Here is a 12,275-nt window from a genome sequence, read left to right as displayed (position 1 = left end):
TATGCGGCCAGCATTACTGTGCAGCTCTGTGATTGGCAGAGAGACGGGCAGCGTCTATCGGTAGAAAACGGACCTTTGGAGTGCAAAGTGTGTGTGTATATATATATATATAAAACAGTATCATTAAATAATGCTGTGTGTGTATAAATGAATGAATACATCTGTGTATATTTATGAATAAATACATGTGTGAGTACATATAAGTGTGTGTGTGTATATGAATAAATGTATATATAAAATAGTATCATTAAATAAATATATATATTATATATATAAAATAGTATCATTAAATAATGCTGTCAGATAAATGAAGTAGCCTACACAGTAATAGTCAAGGTTATATTTAATATTCTGCACTTACACCAGCTGATAAGATATTTAAAACGTCTTTTGTTTGTCCTGAAAACGACATTTGAGAATACACACAGGCTAGTTATAGATGATAAAACACCAGTAGTACAATCTCAGGACTCTTCGATATGCCTTTGATTTCAGGATCGTTTACTTTTGTCACTACCCGATCCGTCCCCCTGCCCGATCGGTACTGCGCATGTGCGAGATGGTCCACCATATTGGACAACTCCGGACGGCAACTCACGATGGACACTTGACACAATGGCTTTTAGCAAAGCTCAAAAATAAAACTCGAGAGAGATGAGTTATTGTTATTACAACGTGACTTCACTATTATTTAACAACTGGGTTATTTTATTTGGGGTTAAGTACATTGTCAGAATAAGTGAGGAATGAATTTAACTTCTGTTAGACAGCCATATGCCATACATTTGTGCATACATTCACAGTAAATATGTATTCAGTATGATAGCTGTCTAACAGAAGTTAAATTCAATTCAAGTACATTTTCTCCCATTAATTAAATAATAAAGGGCACGTTAGCCCATCCCATGCAGTTTAAACATGGTATTTGCTTCTTCTTTTTTCTGCAACTGTTTGATGATGTTCCTTTAATAAAAAAAATACTATTTACCCATTTGAAGTTGTTTATTTATATATTTTGTTGATGTCCATCAAGTGGTTTTAAATTATTATTTCATTTTTATTTGAAGAAGAAATTATACAAGTATGAAAATGAAAAAACAATTCTACAATAAAAACAAAAGGCTTTGAGGTTTTTCAGTTGAATAACATAATTTTTTATTACAAAGTAACATTCAGCAAGTATATACAATAACGGTAGCAAAGGAAGGCATATAACCCAAAAAAACAATCAAAACAGATAAAATAGGGTCAAGCAGCACAACGGTTTTGACAACACGTGCAATTATCAGTCCTGCTGTTCCTCTGTTGTGGTATTGTCCTTCTCCACCCACTGTAGGGGCCACTTCTTCCCACTGTAATACATTGTAAAGATATCAGCCATGAACATAATTCAAAATATGGCAATATATGGTACACCTCTGTCAGATAAAAATGGTAATCAAATGCTTAGACTAATTAGTTATTGGTACATTTGCAGTGCAATTTAAAATACTACATACCACGTGGAACAAGGTTCCCACTCCACCAATTGCATTTGCTTCCCCTAAAAAATGATCGAAAATATTTGTACCATTTCAAGCAAAAAGATTTAAGTTATGTTGCATTCAAATCCCAAAAGTGTGTCTGTAGCATGCTTTAGATGTACATTATATTAACTGACACAGTGACCTCTATTTATGACGAACAAACCTTTTGCCTTTTGGTTTTTACTACAGTCTTCACTGGGTAGTACTGCTCTCCTCCCACGATCTTATGGCTGCATTCTGAAAGAGCAAAATAATGTACACTCGTTTTTTGACCTTATAGATGTTAATGTTACTTTTGCACAATTTGATCTGTAATTTATAAAATCACTTTCAGTTTGCTTTTATTCTCATAAATTATATTTCCACAATTATTTGAACATGTCAAACTGCAAAAACTTTACACAAAAGGACAATCATAACATATATTGTTTAAAATATATATATATATATATTTGACTGTGGTGAGTCGTTCTTCCACCACCGTGAAAGAAATGATGATTTTTTTTTAATTGTTTCTTTATTGATAAATAGCTGTAAAACAAAAATGCCCTCGAAAGTATTTGTTTAGAAAAGACAACAGTTGACATTTTGAACACTTCTCTATACAGAGAAAATATACTAGAGCTAGTGTCTTTACTGTCTAATCCCAATTATAATTGAAGCTAAATAACCTTCAAAGTGTTGGGGGTTCTTCTTCTTGAGCTTCTTCCTTGGAGACACGTCTGTTGAGATGAAAGAAAAGCTTTTGTGAAGAGCTGTTATTATACTGTACACTTGATGTTACTGTTTAAAATATATCATTTAGTTTATAACAGCACTGTTCATTTGGCTAATTGTCAAGACTTACCAGAAATGTTTCTTATTTTTAATATTCATATCATAACAGCAATAAAAAGTCATCAATAATTCATTTCACCTGGCTCCAAAACAGCTAGTGTGCTACGCATGCTTGGCACCCCGATTTAAAGAGATACCGCTCATCGTTTTGCTTATTGTTGTTGGTGTAGATGGCCCTTAAGGGTTTATTTTTAACCTTTAGTAATGTTCACTTAGTTGTACAACTCCTTAGAAGTAGCTTCACTGTTATCATCAGGGTTAGGAAGTTACTAGAGATATATATATAGGAACTAGTCATTTGTAACCTGTTACCTTTTAAAAGTGTCCAACACTGGTCATCATCTAACATCAACATGTTTAGAGCACAGAGAAAATCTTGTTTCGCCCAAAATATAATAATAATAATATAATAGAGATTGAAGCTGAATATTTGCTTGGATTAAACATGTTGTGAAATGTTTTCTTGACTTCTGGGCTTTACAACACTGGAGTTAAAAGTGAATGGTTGAAACGAGTCAAAAAACGATACTACGCAGCCAACAGTGGAATTGTATTGTTTTAAAAGTATAATACTAATAATATTAGTGAAGCATCATTCTTATCTGATAGTATGCAAAATAAACAAAAAAAGATATAAAAGCTGCATAGTATTCATATGATTTAGTATTGAAGTATCAACATTAAGAATGGGGTTTCAAAGCTTTCCACTATTCTGTACAGGCCTAGTTATATTTTTAACCCCGCAGGGTTGCAGCTGAAAGACTAAGACTAGAACTGCCATAAAAGCCATGCTTTCTCAAATGGGGATATATAAATGATTTTATATTTATTTATTTAAATATATTAACATATCATATATCAACTTACATGTTACCAACACATTAAATTATCCAAATACACAAATGTTATTAGGTTATATCTACTTGTGCCCTTCATAGAGCAGTCCTATTAATTTAAACATTCACACAGTAAGGTTTTTTTTGTCAGCAGCAACTGTGCTGCTTTTAGTCTGGATTATGAGTTTAAATTCTTCATATTAATAATATTACAGTCTGATTTTCGGTTGTAAAATATGCCTCTCTGCTTACAGTTGACCTAGTATACCTGTCCATGTTTACCATTGGTCATATGGGGCAAACACTTCCCCTTTATGTGAACCTGCTCATGGTGGGAAAACCCTGGGTTATGTGACAATTTAGCTTGATTGCGGCTATTAAGGTTAGTGAAGTAAGGTAACGCAAAAATACCTAAAGTAGTAGTAGTAAAACCTTTATTTATCCAGGAAAATCAATTAAGAACAAATTCTTATTTACAATGATGACCTGAGAGGAGGCAAAGGCTTCCTGAGGGGATGGGGTTTGGGAGGAAATAAAAAGACACACTCCGGGCACTACAGAACCCAGGAGACAACACAAACACGTAGAGCAAAGATGACAGGCATAGCAGTTGAACATATAAAAACTCTAAAACAATATGGCTGTGGTTCAATCAGTCATTACAACCAGCATCAGGCAGAGCAGCTGCATGTGTGCACCAGGGTGTCAACAATAGTGACATTGAAGGTGCGGGGGGAGACAAAGGTTTTCATTTGTAATGTTTTTTGAAGGGTATTCCAGCTATCTGCCGCTGCACACTGAAAGGGAGCGGCCAAAGGATGTATGGGCTTTAGGGATCTGTAGCAGGATGCTTGTAGCTGACCGGGTGTTGTGCGTTGGGGGTGTGCGGAGTTGCAGTAATTGTGTGAGGTAGAAGGGGGTGAGGCCTAGGAGTGTTTTGTAAACAAACATCAGCCAGTGGATGTTGCGCCTGGTCTCAAGAGAGGGCCAGTTAGCCAGAGAGTACAGGTCACAGTGGTGTGTCCTGTAGGGGGCGATGGTGGCGAAGCGGATGGCGGAGTGATACAGAACGTCTAAATGATCGAGAGCTCCTTTACACGCCGAGCGGTAGATGGTATCACCGTAGTCGAACAGAGTCATCTGGACCAGAGAGAGTTTAGCAGATGAAGTGAATGAGGAGAAAGTATGTGCATTTGCTTTGTAGTATTGTCCTCTGGATGTATTGCTATTTAAAATTGCCACTAAAACCTACCCTGTTTCTTTTTTGCTGCTGCAGTCCTTTTTGTTTGTGCTGCTGGAGTTGCAGGACCTGTAGAGGGTTGTATGGCAGGACTAGTAGGGAGCAGGACTGCATAAGTACTGCTGGAGGGTCGGTCTTCTGGACTGGATGAGGGAATGGTGGTAGGAGCACTAGTTAAGGGTTTGGCTTCTGGACTGGGTGAGGGGATGGTGGTAGAAGCACTTGTGGAGTGTTCCGCGTCCAGACTGGGTGAGGGGATGGTGGTAGAAGCACTTGTGGAGTGTTCCGCGTCCAGACTGGGTGAGGGGATGGTGGTAGGAGCACTTGTGGAGTGTTCCGCGTCCAGACTGGGTGAGGGGGATGGTGGTAGGAGCACTTGTGGAGTGTTCCGCGTCCAGACTGGGTGAGGGGATGGTGGTAGGAGCACTTGTGGAGTGTTCCGCGTCCAGACTGGGTGAGGGGATGGTGGTAGGAGCACTTGTGGAGTGTTCCGCGTCCAGACTGGGTGAGGGGATGGTGGTAGAAGCACTTGTGGAGTGTTCCGCGTCCAGACTGGGTGAGGGGATGGTGGTAGGAGCACTTGTGGAGTGTTCCGCGTCCAGACTGGGTGAGGGGATGGTGGTAGGAGCACTTGTGGAGTGTTCCGCGTCCAGACTGGGTGAGGGGATGGTGGTAGGAGCACTTGTGGAGTGTTCCGCGTCCAGACTGGGTGAGGGGATGGTGGTAGGAGCACTTGTGGAGTGTTCAGCGTCCAGACTGGGTGAGGGGATGGTGGTAGGAGCACTTGTGGAGTGTTCCGCGTCCAGACTGGGTGAGGGGATGGTGGTAGGAGCACTTGTGGAGTGTTCCGCGTCCAGACTGGGTGAGGGGATGGTGGTAGGAGCACTTATGGAGTGTTCCGCGTCCAGACTGGGTGAGGGGATGGTGGTAGAAGCACTTGTGGAGTGTTCCGCGTCCAGACTGGGTGAGGGGATGGTGGTAGGAGCACTTGTGGAGTGTTCCGCGTCCAGACTGGGTGAGGGGATGGTGGTAGGAGCACTTGTGGAGTGTTCCGCGTCCAGACTGGGTGAGGGTTGTGGGTTAGTCCAACCTCAATGACACAAAAAGACAAAACTATCAGAGTAATGTTGATTTGTTTTGCATTCAGCAGCTCAATTTCTACTTTGAATATATATTTATACAACATAGTAACACAATTGTTTCTGATGTCAGCTTCTTCTTAACTACACATTTATTTTACCTAGACTGTGTGTGTATAATTAAATGAATTGTTGAATCATTAAGAATTTTTTTTGCCATAAATTGTTCATGAGCATTTTAGAATAGACTGAGCTATATGGTAACATTTGAAATAACCACAAATATAATTGCTTACCATCTACTAACACCTCATATAAAGCCTTCATCCGGTGAAGGCATTTTGCAGCCTGGTCCGACAGATGCCATCTCGGATGTGCAACATTTGTCTTCCAGGTGGAAGGCTTTTTCCCTGGCTTTGAGAGAAACACCATGGCCCTATACCCACGGGTGTTCAGTTTCTCAACCTAAAAAAAAAGATTTAAATGTAATACAGAAACATTATCAGACTTAATTTTGTAAAGTACAATTACAGACATAAACACACACCAACACAGATGCCTCATCAAGAACATGTGAGTTGGTTTTGTTCTTTTTTTGTTTTTTTAACCAATCGTCTTTTTTGGCCTCAAATGTTTGCAGTTTCTTGGCCAGTCGTTGCTTTCTCGGCTGCAGTGTTTTGCAGAACCTGCAGGTCTTGGTGGACACAGCAATGACTGCTTTGCAGCTGACGCAGGTTGTGTTTGTTGACCCTCTTGGCATCTTGAACCTGCAATAAAAACAAGCAAAAATATAAACACCAAATTGACAAAGGAACTAAATAACTTTAATATGATCAATTTGCCATGTAGGCCTACCCTACTTCAATGTTTCAGTGACGTTTCTGCCAGAATGCTGGTGGTGGATTACAGGTGACTCTTTCATGCCTTCTGTTACCCACCTCTATAGTACACAATACCAGTATTAACCTGGTTAACCATGCAAAGTAGTATCGGAGAGAACCATCTTGCACCAAGTCTGTACAGGCAGGTCTGGAAGATCCATTCTGAACTATGTACAGACGTGGTTGTTTTGTTTTGTAGTGAAAGTTTACATTTATTTTGTTAAAATACCTATGACATATATATATAGTATGTATTTTTACTATTTCAAATGTTCACTGTAGATGTTCTTATGACTGACAAAAGAGGAATTAAGTATGGACAGTGTTCTTGGACAGACATCAATCGGTACCACATTAGTGTCAGCGCATACATCTTGTGCATGAGATGCAGACTAAATTAAAGACATTGCTTATACTCTGTTCTATTTTTATTGGCCTACTAGTAGGCCTACTAATCAACAGGTTTTCAAATATTGCTCAACTGTTTTCAAGTAATAATATATTTCAGCAATACATCAATACATAGTATCAATACTGACATCATTGTCTTTGGGGATTTAACCTTATCATTAGTAAAACAACAATCTATCTAAAAAATCTCTGGCCCTGTCACCCATATTTAATGCAGTTGTTAAATGCCGCTAACTAAAAATAAAATAAAACCCATAAAAAAATAGTTCGATTAGCTGAGGGTATGTTTGAGAGTGACTGCTAGCTGCAACTGCCAAAATTAGGTACAATGGATGCTGCTACTTTCATTTTGAGCTATAAAATACAAAATAGCTCCGTAAACAAGTTTAAGGTAGGCCTATTACCGCACGTCCGCACCCTATAGCTTACAGTTTAAGATGCATGTTAATAAATAAGTGGCTGTTTTGCATAAACATCTTTGCGTTGTTTAACATAACGTTACCCGTTATAGCAGTTACCCGTTATAGCAGTTACAGCTGCTGCTCATCACAGCTGCTGCTCACCTGAGGAACAGGTTACACGCCGTCAGCGCTGAGACGTGATCCACCTTTGCTGAGTTCCGGATGAGAGCCACGTTCAACCTCATCCACCACAGCGGACCCGAGTTCCACTAAAGGCACGTCGGGAAGGGTTTCAGGAGCCACTCCACACTGGGCGAATCACTTCTGGGATCCTACTTTTGCCCGCCGAGTGGATTCAGCACGAGAGGGAGCAACTCTTGCAGAGATAAAGAGTCGGAAGTGTGCTCCCGGCTCTCCTCTCGCCGCCCTTCTCGCCGCTCCTCACACCGCGTATCGCCGCTCCTCTTGCCGCTCCTCTCGCCGCTCCTCACACCGCGTATCGCCGCTCCTCTCCGCGCCTGTGCTACCGGCGGAGATGTAAAGTGGATTAAATAGCCGGTGTAACGCGGTGGGATTACCTTCTCTACTCTGCTGTGCTGCTGTAGTTGAGGCCTGGCTCCACCTTGCTCCGGGAACAGCGTGGATACTGTTGTGCTGGACTGGGAGAATGGCGGGTGTCGTGTTTCTGCTGTGCCTTTTCTTGGCTGTGCTGGACAAGGAGAAGATCGCTAGTCGTCCTGAACAATCTACTGGATTCGGGTATGTTCTGCCGCCCGCAGTGGACATCCCCTGTACAGTTTCGGAGGTGTTGCACAAACAATTGCTGGTTGCACTGTCGCGGACATTCATTTCGGAAAATGTTTGTCTTTCTCACATGCCTGCCACGATGGTCCTTCAGAATTGTTTTTTAAACTCTAATCTCACTTTCGCGAAGTTTGCTGGTGACTCTAGATCAGCTGACAATGTATGTGTGTTGATTAAGAGGAAAAGGTGCTTGGTATTTTTATTGTTGTTACTATCAGGAAATGTACAGCCAAATCCAGGTCCACCTAGCAGTATTAGTCAGATAGCTACTCCTGCTGATTTTATATCTAGATCTGGGCTAGGTTTAATTCATTTAAATGTGCGTAGTCTGTTACCTAAATTAGATTTTGTCCGTATTTGGGCGAGTTCGACTGATGCTGATGTCATTGTCTTATCAGAAACGTGGCTAGATAAATCCATTTTGGCCTCTGACATTTACATAAATGGTTACAGTGTATATCGTACTGACCGGCCTAAAAAAGGTGGTGGCGTTGCCATTTATGTGAAAAATAAGTTTTGTGTAACTAATATGGTTTCCAAATCTGTTAGTAAACGGCTAGAATTTTTAGCCGTGAATATTGAGGTAACAAAGGGTCAACAGCTCATGGTGGTGGGCTGCTACAGGGCTCCTTCGGCTGTCAAGGACTCTTTATCGTCTTTGGCAAAACTGTTATCGCAACTTTCCTACAAGGAAATAGTGCTGCTTGGTGATTTTAATTGGGACTGGTTAACTTCTGTGTCAGAGGATTTTAAAAACCTGTGTACCTCATTGAATTTTACCCAGATTATAGACAGTCCTACTCGCCCAAATATTAAGTCCCCAAATAAATCCTCCTTAATTGATCTAATTTTAACAAATGTTCCACATAAATACTCATCTGTGGGAGTATTTGCTAATGATGTGAGTGACCACTGTGTTGTGGCCACAATTAGGGACACTAAGGTCCAAAAGGTTAAACCACGTGTCATCACAAAGAGAGACATAAAACACTTTGTGGAGCAGGGTTTTTTACATGATCTGTTTGATTTTGATTGGGGTAGAATCAATTTGTGTGCTGATGTAGAAACTGCATGGTCTTATTTTTATCTTGGTTTTATGAAAATTATAGATAGACATGCACCTCTGCGTAAATTTAGAGTGAAGGGACGAAACAATCCCTGGTTTTCTGCTGAGCTGTCCAGTCTCCTTCATGAGAGAAATAATGCTTGGGCTAAGGCTAGGAAATCAGGCTCAGAGGTAGAATGGCTACGTTTTAGGCAGCTAAGAAATAGCTTCACATCTCAAATAAAAAGTGCTAAATCAAAGTACTATTTGTCAGTTACCACAGAAAACCTGAATAACCCTAGGAAATGTTGGAAAGCCATAAAATCGATTTCCACTGGTGATATCCCAAATGAGCTACCTCCGTGCCTTACCACAGCATCTGGCACTATATCAGACAGGGCTACTATGCTAACTTGCTTTAATAAGCATTTTGTGTCTTGTGGCTCTCTGTTTGGCTGTGTGGCTCCTGTGAACGCTCCAATCCTTGACTCTGAACAATGTGGTCTGGAAAACCCTTTCAGTTTTACTCCTTTAACTGTTGGTATTGTTCATGAAGCATTATCCAAGTTAGATCCTAGGAAACCGGCTGGCCCGGACAACGTAGAACCTTTCTTTTTAAAGATAGCTGCAGATTTTATTGCTCCACCTCTTACTTCTCTTTTTAACCTCTCCCTCAGCACGAACACAATTCCAAAAGTATGGAAGTCTGCTTATGTCTTGCCTTTACTGAAAGGAGGTGAGGCAACTATTTTAAATAACTATAGGCCAATCTCTAAATTGTCAGTTCTGGCTAAGGTGCTCGAACGCCTAGTGAGTGAACAAGTAAAGGAGTTTTTATGTATAAATGACATCCTGTCTAAACATCAGTCAGGATTCAGAAACACAGCACCATCACTGCCACAATGAAAGTGGTGAATGACATTACTAGTATTTTAGATAATAAGCAGAGTTGTGCAGCTCTGTTTGTTGACCTTTCCAAAGCGTTTGACACCGTTGATCATCGCATTTTAAAGCAGAGGCTACTCAGTATTGGCATATCCAGCCTTGCAGTGGGTGGTTTGTGAACTACCTCTCTGAAAGGTCCCAATGTGTTCATTTTGATGGGCTGTCTTCTGAGTGGTTAAACATTTCTAATGGTGTACCACAAGGTTCTGTTTTAGGACCACTTTTATTCTCCATATATATTAACAGTGTAGGTGATGATGTGGATGAAGCTACTTTACATTTTTATGCGGATGATACTGTGATGTACTGTGCAGGTCCCTCCATTAAAGAGGCTGTTGTTAAATTACAAGCTGTTTTTAACACTATTCAGACTCAGCTCTCTGAACTAAAGCTTCTTTTAAATGTGGATCAAACCAAGGTAATGCTCTTTTCAAAAGCCAAAAAGACACCAGAGCCTGTTTTAGATATTGTAACTACGCAAGGAACAAAACTTGAAGTTGTTGCCTGTTACAAATACCTGGGTATCTGGCTTGATGATTGTCTCTCTTTTAAACTTCATGTCAATAACCTGCTTAAAAAACTGAGGGTTAGGCTAGGTTTTTTTTTTCAGAAACAAGTCCTGTTTCTCGCTTGAGGCCAGGAAAAGGCTAGTCACTGTGACCTTTGACCTGTGCTGGACTATGGTGATCTGATGTATATGAATGCACCTGCCTATTACCTGAGCAAATTGGATGCTGCGTATCACAGTGCTCTGAGATTTGTCACTAATTGTAAAGCGCTTACACATCACTGTACACTGTATACCAAGGCAGGTTTACCATCACTCTCTGTACGGAGGCTCAGTCATTGGTACACGTTTATCTATAAAGCTTTGTTGGGTAAACTCCCGTATTATATCTGCTCTCTGATAACACAGAGAGTTGCAAGCAGCTATTGTCTGAGGTCACATGATGTAGTCTTGTTAGATGTGCCAAGAGCAAGGACTGTCTCAGGTAAGACAGCTTTTATGTGCGCAGCTCCACTTGCTTGGAACAATCTTCAGCAAGAATTGAAACTGAGCGATCTCATTCCTCTGCATGTTTTTAAAGCTAGGCTAAATGAAATGCTTGCCGATACAATGGGCACTTGTACATGTCTATAACTATGTATCCTGTAAATATAATGTATAATGTCCTTTATTGTTTCATGTTTCATGTGGAACCTATATGCTGCAGGTCTCCCTTGAAACAGAGATCTATGATCTCAATGGGACCAATCTGGTTAAATAAAGGTTTGAAATGAAAAATGAAATGAAAATAGGCAAACTAAAAAGTTGGTGTATATTTAGCTTTTGAATGCATAGAAATGTGTGCTCATTACCTACCGTTCAAACTGTCCAGCTTAATAATTGGTACCTCGGAAGCGCGCTAATTTCGCCCGCGCAGCATCGATGTTGACACCTCCCCCCTCTCAGAGGTCCAGCGGCTGAACTCTGTGTGACCCCGGGCAATTGACAGACAGACAGAATTGTATATGTTGTGTAACTATTTAATGGTGTTATCTTTATTGCTACCCCCTTCCCCATCAATGTATAGTGTTGGTCCATAGCGCAAATGCTCCAGAGAACTCGGAAATATGTTGGCACTAAACAATTAGTAAATAAACAAGTAAAGAATTGATGAATATTTCATATGCTCAGACACACACACACACACACACACACACACACACACACACACACACACACACACACACACACACACACACACACACACACACACACACACAGTGTTAGGCACTTGCCGCCAACACTGAATACGTGACGTGGATCATAAATATATCAGCCATTAAACAATATCTTACATTTATTTTCACACAATAGCCGCATTCACACTGCGGTACTTTTCCCACAAAGGTTCATGCGAACTTAGTTCATGCAAACTCTTTAGTTCGCATGAACTAAGTACAGATCGCGTTCACACCGGAGAAAGTCCCTGGGGGTGAATTAGGCAAATGAAGCCGCTGACGTCACTTCTTCTTCTTCTGCTTTGGGTTTACTGGCAGACCGCAAACCACTTCAAGGCGTATACTGCCGCCCAAAGTCCCCGACCGGAAGTCCCCGGAGTTGGGGATTGGCTTCAGTAGAAGCTGCTGGGACTCCCAGCAGCTTCTACTGAAGCCTTCCGAGTAAATCGCCAGAACGCCGACACCTCCTCATCTCCACCGCTCCCATGTTTTATTTTGTGTTGCCATAAGTTAGTCTCTCTGCGTTTCTGCGCTGGGCTAATGCT

At 40.8% G+C, this 12,275-nt stretch overlaps 1 long non-coding RNA gene across 1 annotated transcript; it reads right to left on the bottom strand.

Annotated features, from left to right (window-relative positions):
* Positions 1-1,253: 1,253 nt before the first annotated feature.
* Positions 1,254-4,558, bottom strand: LOC117462053 (uncharacterized). The gene is made up of 4 exons (XR_004553792.1): positions 4,452-4,558; positions 2,198-2,248; positions 1,690-1,763; positions 1,254-1,352 (listed from the first exon to the last, which is right to left on the bottom strand). It is a non-coding gene; the product is annotated as an uncharacterized lncRNA (long non-coding RNA).
* Between the last annotated feature and the right edge of the window lie 7,717 nt (positions 4,559-12,275).

Source organism: Pseudochaenichthys georgianus, chromosome 3 (assembly GCF_902827115.2).
Source record: "Pseudochaenichthys georgianus chromosome 3, fPseGeo1.2, whole genome shotgun sequence".
Taxonomy (NCBI): Eukaryota; Metazoa; Chordata; class Actinopteri; order Perciformes; family Channichthyidae; genus Pseudochaenichthys; species Pseudochaenichthys georgianus.
The sequence above is the reverse complement of the archived record's forward strand: the minus strand, read 5'-3'. Positions and strand labels throughout refer to the sequence as shown.